This window comes from Harpia harpyja, chromosome 19 (assembly GCF_026419915.1).
Source record: "Harpia harpyja isolate bHarHar1 chromosome 19, bHarHar1 primary haplotype, whole genome shotgun sequence".
Classification (NCBI taxonomy): Eukaryota; Metazoa; Chordata; class Aves; order Accipitriformes; family Accipitridae; genus Harpia; species Harpia harpyja.
In genome coordinates this window covers 1,619,367-1,628,901 of record NC_068958.1, presented here as the reverse complement: position 1 = coordinate 1,628,901, position 9,535 = coordinate 1,619,367, and the positions used below count along the sequence as shown (strand labels likewise).

The 9,535-nt window shown below is 45.6% G+C and overlaps 1 protein-coding gene across 4 annotated transcripts in view; it reads left to right on the top strand.

Annotated features, from left to right (window-relative positions):
* The first annotated feature begins 3,592 nt into the window (after window positions 1-3,592).
* NEK6 (NIMA related kinase 6) overlaps window positions 3,593-9,535 on the top strand; it is a 70,764-nt gene continuing 64,821 nt past the window's right edge. For 2 of the 4 annotated variants that reach the window (XM_052815941.1, XM_052815942.1), the window contains exon 1: window positions 3,593-3,751. The gene's annotated coding sequence lies outside the window, so the exon portion shown is untranslated. Of the gene's footprint in view, window positions 3,752-3,904; window positions 4,108-9,535 lie in introns of those variants that run through there. The other 2 variants (XM_052815938.1, XM_052815940.1) reach the window with 1 other exon arrangement.

Below are 9,535 nucleotides of genomic sequence, written 5' to 3'. Positions count from 1 at the left end.
TATGAGAACCGAGCGTGCAGGCTGCAGACACACACTATGAAAGTCAGCCTGCGTGTAGTGTGTGTGTGTGGAGAAGACATGCTGCAGCTATGTCTGTGGAAAGAAATTCACAGCCTATCTTCTCTAGCTACTGCTGGAAAATTGACTCTTTTTAAACTCTGTAATTTTCATTTGAGGAAGAAGGTTGGTTTTGTTTTTTTCTTTTTTTTTTTTCTGAAAATAACTTCTAGCAGAGTCTCCTCGGTGTATGCTATTAAGAATGGAAAATAACAAATAAGTCAATAGGCATATATTAAGTCAGTAAGGCCAGGATTTTATCAATAATGGACTGAGGATGAAGGATACAGTGACAGTTGCATTCAGCACTCAGAATAAAGTAAATCAATCAAATTGACTGTATGTTGATTTAAAATCCTTAAAGATTTGGGTCAAGATCATTCTAGTTTTCCTGAAACAGACTTGTTACTGGGAATCTTCATACCCACAAGTAATATAGAAATTTTCCTGTTTAATTTTCTCAGCCTCCACTGATACTATGTGCTTACTTGCTGTGCTTGGTTCTGTTTGAACAATTAAAATAAAGTGCCCTCACTAGCCATGGGTCAGTACTAAAACATTTGGGCTGTAAATAATGAGGCGCTGGTGGTTGCTCTACAGCCATGTGAGTATTAGCCCTAAAAGCTTTAGAGGCTTAAAAGACTATTTCCTTGTATTTTAGGTTAAAAATTAATTTATTTAAAATACTTTTATTTATGTAGTTCTCCATTCCTTACAGGCTGATTGTCAGGCTTACGCTAGCTACTAAGAGTTCCTTTTGACAGTTGTATCAGTGGGATTTTAAATAGTGTAGATTAAAATGTACATCAACCCATCCTTGAACTATATAAAATAATTAAACTGATTAAATGAAAACAGCTGAGATCCATGGACGGCGCAACCTTCATTTAGATGGATGTGTATGAAATACACTTCTTACACTTGAGGAGACTCGATCTGGAGACAGAAAGCCAAACCTCGCCGTCCCAGCGCCCAGACTGCCGTGTTCAAGGGGAGGTGTCGCTGTGCAGGGGATGTGATCGGGGCCTGGCCTTAAACACACCAGGGCGAGCGAGGCTGCAGGATCAATTCGTGGCTGTTCTTACAGGGATCGAAACAAGGAAGAAGTAAAGTAAACATGTTCTGAAAGTTCTCACTTTAGGCGTAGTTTAGAAGAGAATTTCACACACAATCATAGGATAGACTATGAAAGAAAGTCTATTTCTGTCAAGACTTAATTGAGGAAATTTAATTTTCCTTCCTAACTGAATTGCTGTTGATAATCTAAAGTAATTCTGTCCGGTCTGTCTAATTTAGCAATGAAAAACCTGGATCTTGAAGCTGTGCACAAGAATGTGGCAGATTTTTAAAAACAGCTTTTCTGACTAGAGAGACGGTAACTTATGGCAGCGTAACAAAAGATCTTTTTTTTGGTCATTGTTTTGCTGTAAAACACTGAAATTCTTATACCTCAATCCACTGACACTCTCTTTTTAAGAGAAAGAAATGCATTTTTGCAAATGGTACATCAACAGACCTTGGGAAAATTGAGTTTGGAGAAAAAAATTGAATTCATTTTGTTTCTCTAAGCACTTTCCCATGTTTCAGATTTTGTACTGATAGATTGATGATATGATTTGCTTTAAAACCAGGTGGCCTCTTAGTTTCCATCTGTTGTGTCTATTGCTCTGTCTCTAGTGAGAAGCATTGCATAGCTGTGCAGGCATCTGTACCCTTGAGAGAAAACTCTTTATGCTACCAGAACTGCTCAGGGAGAGAGAATCTAGTTTTACAGTATCTTAAATGTGACACGTATCACAAACTTGAGCCCCTGGAAGGATCATGTTTATATTCATCCAAACTGAATGCACTGAATTTATATTAGCTTTGTGTAAACAACTTTACAACAAAAACAAAACCTAGTGACATTTCCAGAAGAAACAGTTCAAATCTTACAAAACAACCTGAATAGCCTGCAAACATTTGCTGCAGTGTCCTGGATGCCAGAGGTGGCACTGCTTTAGCAAGAACATTCTCCTAAAAGTAGGAGTTTTGATGGATAAACAACGCCACTTGAGCAAAGACCTGCCATGATTTTTCAGGTTCTGCAAAACAAAGACTTACTTTGGAGCTTAAACTATGTGAGTCGAGTTGGCTGGAAAAAGTGACTTATTTGAACCAAAATGTCTTCGGTAGCAGGTTCCCTGCAGCTCTGGTGTAGGTGTAGGTGATGCAATCAGTCGAGAGAGGAGACGCAGCAGCTGAGCATTACACTGTGCACGGGCTGCAATCATTTCCCTGGAAGTTGTATGTTCGCGACTGTAACGCACAGAATGCAGAATACGGCCTTTCCCCGCTGCTCCCGGGGAATGTAAATAACAAATACTCGGTGCTGTTGGGAAGGGCGTCACGGTGAGCGACTGTCTTCTCTAGACTGCTAAGTGCAGCAGCAGGACACCTGAAGGAATTTGGAAACACGTAAAGGAAAGGCCAAGGCACAGGACAAACGGGATGAAACGGCCAGTCGTGTCCCAAAGAACAGGGCTCCCCACGTGCAGGCTGTTTTGTTCTGGGTGCCGGGTGTTAGTCCTAACGAACCCGGCTGACCTGAACTCCCTCTCTCGTGCCTGCCTTTCCCATCCCAGCTGCGGTGGCAGCTGTAATCTGCGCCACACTAACTGCTTACAGCAATTCAACTAGTCTTGCTTAGAGGACTGATTAAATAATAAAAAAAAGTGTTATTTTTAACTGGCAAAGGGCTGAGCAGAGATGAAGTTATGCTGGCAAAGGGCGCTTTTGCTTGTGTCGCTTGTTTCATTTGCTGCACTGCTCTGAGTCGTGCTGGCATTAGCACTTTCTGCTGTGACAGCACTAGGAGTTTCCCGGTCGTACCAGCAAACACCTTCTGATGGAGCTAGGCCTTGGACTATGAAAGTTGACAAAATATGAGCAATCGCATTTCTCACCAGATACGCTGCTACCGTGTGCCTTTCGCCCAGTTCAGACAATTAGAAGAGACTTGCTAGTTTCGTTTTTATTTATGAAGTTCACTTTGTTTTTGTTCACGTGTAAAAAATCCTGTTGAATTTAAAGCTCAAATTCAACTTAACCCTACTGAGTACTAACGTTTGTCTTCATCTGCAAAACACAGCGATTTGTGAATTAACGATTTTCCGTCCGAAACGCTGAATCTATTTTAGAGCTGGACCCGTTCAGAGCCCTATTCCTGCGAACACGTACGCGCTTCCCTTTGGGCATGAGGCCGCGGCTGTGAGATGCATCGATCTATCGCCGAACCGAGCGTCCCCCCGAGCCCCCTTCTGCCAAAGCACCGATGGAAGCGAAGGCGGCGGCGGCTCCGCCGTTGTGCAACCGCTCTGCAGCGCCCGCCGCCGCCCCGCCGCTTGCACAAGCGGCGGCGGAAGGAGCTAATCCCGGGATCGCGAGTCTGCAGCTAAAAACGGGAAACCCCGCAAGCAGGCGCCGTGTCGGTTTTCAGGGCGGGCGGGGGGGGGGGGAGCCGCGGGCATTTCTTTCGACACCCGGGGCGCGGGGAAACCGTCGTTTTCCGGGGGAGGAAAGGCCGCGGCGGCGGTGGGAGGGCTTGGCTCACGCTCTGTTCCACAGGGGGCCGCCGGGCTTCGGCGCTGACGCACCGCGGGACGTGGACAAAGCACCCCGCACGCCCCGAGGAGCGGCGGCGGGACCGGCCCAGGTACGCGGCGCCGGCGGCTCGGCCGGGCGGGCCGGCAGGTGGGCAGAGCGCCGCGCGGCACCGCCTTCCCGCCCGCCGCGCGCTCCCGGCCCGCCCGGCCTGCGTGGCAGCCGGCGGGGCGCGCGGCCGAGCCGGCGGCGGGCAGCGCGTGCGCGGGCGGCGAGCGCGCGCGCGCGCGCGGCGAAGTTGTCTGCGGGACGCGGCGCCGTTCTCGTCCGTCCGTTCCTTCGTTCGCTCGCTCGCTCGCTCGACTGCGGGGGCCGCGGCCGCCTGAACGTGTGTGTGTCCGTCCCCGTCCCCCCTCCGTCCCCTCCGGGACGGGCACCGGCGCTTCTCCGCTGCCTCGCCGGCCGCAGGTGAGCACGACAGGGCCCCGCGGCCGCCCAGGGCCGCGGCCGGGCCGCGCCGGGCTCTGCCGTGCCGGGGGTGTGCCCGCCGCGGGCCCCTCGGGCGGTGCTGCCGCGCCTCCGCCGGCCGCTCCTCCGGGCAGCCCCGGCCGGCCCGGGCCGCAGGTCGAGCGACGGGGGGGGGGGGGGGGGGGTGCGGCCGCGCTGCCGGGGCCGCCGAGGGGCGCGGGGTCCGGGCCGCGGCGCCTCGTGGCCTTCCGTCCCGCCGGAGCTGCCGCGCCTCCGGCCCCGGGGCCGACACGTGCCCGGGCGGGAGTGGGAGACGAACGGGAATGTCACCCAAACCGTGAGGGCTGGCGGGTCGTCATCGGCTCCCGTCGGGGAGGTGTTGTCTGGCGGCGTTAAGATCTGAGCAAAGTTGAAACTACTGTAAAAATAGGAATATTTGCGTGGTTTGGTGTCACCGCAGGGCTTGGTTTTTTGGAGGTTGGTTTTGGGCTTTTTTTACTTTAAAAGCAGTAGCGCTGCCAAGCACACGTGCCCTGGCGAAGCGGCTCCCGTGCGAGCGCCCCACGCGCGCCCCTCCAAGCGTCGCTGCCCCACCAGAGAGCCCGGTATGCGCTTTTCATCAATTTGTCTCCTCTCCGTGAGACTCTTGGAGCTCCTGGGGCTGGTGGGGAGAACCCCGGGGTCTCCGGGAGTCCCCGGGCGCTGGCCTGAGACCCTCCCCAGCTGCTTCTCCCTTACGGCCTCCTGAGACTGCAACTCCTGGCGTTCCCCTCGTCCCCTCCTGGGAGAGGAGCGTACCAGTTCTCGGGGTGCTCTCTTTTGTGCCGTCTCAAAAGATAGAAACTCTGAGATAAAACCAGCGCTATAGGGATTACCACATGGGTTTTGAGGGAGCACATGTTAGAGCTGAACTATGAAATACCATTTTTTTCCCCCAAGATGTTATTCCCTCCAAAGTGTGATTTGTGCTTGTTTAGAGTAATGGTGGATTTCTGAGCTCCATCTGTTTGTCTGTCTGTTCGCACACACGGAATATTTCTGCCAATGGTGATTGCCTATGGCATTATTGCAGTATAAGTAGTTTGATAGGAAATATTGCAGCAATTAGAAGTCCAGTGATGCAAGTTCCTGACACATTATGACTGTTTTGCTGTCATTTCTGTGTCTCCTTTAAAAGTTCATTTTTGTGAAGCATTGTAAGCAACTGTTTAACTTCTGCAGCATTTCTACAGTTTTTACATTTTGAGACATCTCTTGACATTGAGTCAAACTCGTTCCACTGTTACTTTTTTCCTGTCGAAATTCTTTGCGACAGTCATACTCTTTTAAGCAACGACAGGGAAAAAAAAGGGGGGGAAAAAAGGAACTTCTTTTAGATAAGAGTGTTGCTGCCCCAGTTTCCTATGGCTCTGTGCCTTAGAGACCTAAAAAAATGGGGGCTGGGCGGAGCTTTTATTATGGTGGAAAAAGAGCATCTTCTGTGGGAAGTGATATTTCTAGGTGGGGTGTGAGTGACTGCTGTCACCCCAAAGGAATCGTCAGAACAGAATCAATCTTTTGGTTTCTTAACACCTGTGACGTATAAAACACTTCTGCTTGTTTTGTTTTCCCTTCTTCCTCTGGAATTCTGTTTCTTGACAAATACACGGTTTGTGAGAGAGGACGAACATGTAATTTGAATACAAGTTTTAATATACCTTTTCAAATTCTTCAGTATTCATTTTGTTGGGAGAAAAGCAGGTGAAGATGAGTAACTTGGACTCTAAGCCCACACTGGGAAACAGTTTTGTTTGTTTGTTTTTTTAGTACTTGCCTTCTGTGATCCTACCTGAAAAGGTTTATGTCAATATATAATACTTAAATGTACATTGAAAATAAAGAGCCTACACTGGCTTTTCTCATTTCTCGTTATAATCAAGGCTGTACTGGAGAAAATAGTGGGAGATTCTGAGATTTATCTTACAGCATGCGTTTTGGCTTTATTCAGTCCTACCTGCTGGTCTGAAGGCCTCTTCTAATGGCTTTAAAGAGTTTTTTGCATACTGAATGATCTGTTGTTGTTTATTCAGAGTAAAATGAGTTTTGTTTTGTTTTGTTGTTTTGTTTTTTTTTTTTTTTTTGTACGGGGATAGGAGCCAGAAACGCCTGTGTCCTTTTTTCTCCTACTCTACCTCTGCTTTCTTAGCTGTAAAATGGGGGTAGTTACCAAGAAGTTCACCTCCTGTGCACCTTCAGAACACACTTTCTAGATGTGTAGAAGAGGAATTAGTGGATGTACTTTAACATCGTTTCCTACTTTATGTGGTGCCAAATACGTTTAACCTCAAGGCTATAAAAATGTATACCAGCAAACAACACGGCAGTACAGACTAAACCATGTGAACTGGAGCAGCCAACAAGTGGGGCAGGTGGTAGAAATCAAATGTATTCATTCTGAATTTAAAGCAAGAAAATTGACCCTACGTTGCTGGAGGAGCAGAGGAAGTACTAGAGGAAGATTTCAGAAATGAAATGATGAAAGTGGGCATCAGTATGACCTCTGGGGCTTGACTTTTGCTCTGTCCTAAATGAAGGCCTAGTCGGGATACAGTCCTTACAGGAAATGAGTTTAAGAGCCCAACTCGTGTTTTAGTTTTTGTCATTCTAATTTGCTTTTCTTAGATGTTCTTGTTATAGAAGAGGTTTGTGGTGATCTCCAGCAAATGAGAAAAATAAATACATGAAACCTCACTTTAGAAGTTGGGCTTATGTTTACCATTGAATGAAAATGTTTTTAGTTGCAACTTCCTCAGTATTACTATGTCTAGATGAGTGTTGAGTTGGACAGTGGCCATGATGCTCTATATGGTTTGAACACAGAATTATGATTAAAGAAGTCATGAATAGCCATTCTACCTGTGACACACACTCCTGCATTTGTTTTGTAAACTCACTTAACCAGTCTGTTTTACCTTTTATAGGAATGATGGTGACTAATTCAGTGTACACCTATCCAGGTGCTTGACCGGCTTGTTTGTAGGAAATTATGTGATCTATGTCTTTGTATCCAGTATAGATGCAAGAAAAACATTCTTGCAATATTGAAAGCAAACAGTAAATATTCATGCAGTTGAAATATAGTTCATGATTGCCTTGATGCCACTCATCACTGAAGACCCTGAAAATGTGGCTTTTGGTAAGAAAACGGTGACTGCTACTGGTTACAGGACAGGCATGGTGGCAGAGGAGGCTCACGTGTGTCTGTGCCACGCTCTGTGGACTGGACAAGATGGCCTTTCCCAGTATAAAATCATGTGGAAGTTAAAAGAAAATGGACAGAATTAACACTTTGTCCTGTTAAAGGCAGAGGCCTTGAAAATAGTTTCTTCTGTTACTAAGTCCTGTTAACGCTGTGTTTATTACACTCACCCTTCCCTTTGTAAAGCTTTTAGTACAAGCACATGCAAATACGCAGCAAGTTCCTTGTGCTTTTAATCGGGAAGATGTGGTACGTCTCAGTGTCTCACAGAGTCCCTAGATGGCTGAGATAACATCACACAGCTTGGTGCTACCAAACTGGATGGTTTCTACTTGTGTTCTTTGTTCCCCTGTGCCAGGGCTGGTGTTCGGAGTATTGGTGAGTTGGCTCAGCTGAGTAAATTGGTGTAAAACTAAGGAACCAAAAAAGGAGGAGGGAAAAAACCAAAAAAAGTTTGATTAAGTAAGTGAGTTGAAGCTTTTTACTCTTTGTGGCTGCCAAAAGGGCAATTTGTGTTTTCCCTAGCTGTGTCCTTGCCTTTTGCCAGAAGGGAACTGACCCACTGAGGGATTAGAGGACTGCTGCAACAGGGGGACTAGGATGCGCACCAGGGAAGGCAGGCTGGACCCTTCTGGCCTGATGCGTTTAAGGGAGCAGTGGTCTGTCAGCTGCAGAGCATGTTGGATGTGATGTGATGTAATAGGTCTCTTCCACTTCTGAATTCCATGTTTCACTGTAGAGCTGTCTCTAAAGTTAAAAGCAGGAAAAAAAAATTAGTATCCAGGAGATGGAAGAAGAACGTGTTCAAACTGAGAGGTAGCGTTGGCCCAGACAACACTTTTCTTTTTGAAGAAAAAAACAGAAGCCAAAAAATTTGCATGCAAAATCTAGATTTAAAACTGACTTTAAAATCATAGCATTTTTTTTCAGCAGGTTGAAATTGCTGCAGAGTGTCTAAATTACATAGAAAATTAAGCTGTATAAAATACTTTTTAAAAAATTTCTTACAGGTTTGGGGGGGGGTGGAGGTGTGTGCGTGTTTGTTTTTAAAGCCAGATTGGAAGCTGCTGTCTTTAGTTGGCTGAAATGTAGGACAGGGAGAACTGAGGTTCTGTGTAAGCGTGTAACAAAGTGGGCAGTTCTAGAGCTTGTAAGCTAAATTTTGTTTAAAGACAGAAAACCACAGGGAGTTATTTTTAATAGTGGTTCAAATGCAGAAGTCTGTAAAGCTGTCAAATCTTTTTGTGGGTAGATAGGTCTTTTTCTATCTTGGCTTATTTTTTATATGCGTATTGGATTGGATCAAGATTACTTCGAGTTCTAACCTGTGCTAAGTATTTAAACATCTGGACTTGCTGTAAGCGCCATCGCTGTACATGTGTGAGAAGTGTCTTGGATTTTTCTTTAACATTTTAAAATATTTCAGAAAAAACATTTTTTTATTCAATTAAAACAGTATATTTGGCTTCCAGTGTTTGGTCGTATGATATGGCTTATCACATGGCAAAAAATGCAAATTATTTTATGGTGTCAGTACAATTAAAGAAATTAAATTTCTAAAGTGTTTACTTCAGCTTGGTGCTACTTTAAGTGTCTGCTATCATAGATTCCAGGCAGTGAACAGCTGTCTGTCGCAGATGGGAGAGGAAAAAAAACTTCCCCTTAGCTTCTTACTTCTAAAAAGGTTTCCATATAAAACCAGTAGTAATGTAATACCACCTTTTAGTCAAATTTGAGTTTCCTGTTACACGTTTAAGTGAACCGACAGGAGACTTTATTTGAAACCAAATGGTGTAAGTGAATGAGACTCTAGGAATTTTGTACTCCAAAGCATTCTTGAAACCTCACAAATGCTTGTTTAGCAGTCAGAATGCATTATTTATTACATCAAAAAAAAAAAAAAAAAAAGACGACTTGCAGGTAGTTTATGAATTACTTCTTTAGAGTCTCCTGTGTTTCAGTAAGGTAAGGTGCTGTTGTCTGTCCTGTTCTTGTACTGTGTTTTACACAACAAAATCGGGTAGATTAGAAACTGTCAAGGAAGCATGTAGCAAATCCATATTTTTAATAGAGTCCAAGTGCAATGAAGTCTGAAGGAGAGCAGGTGTGAAAGGCGTAATGATTTTTGTTAGATGTGAGTGTTTTCTGCTAAGATCTCAAGATGGCAGAAGTGGGGTTTGTGCACAGAAC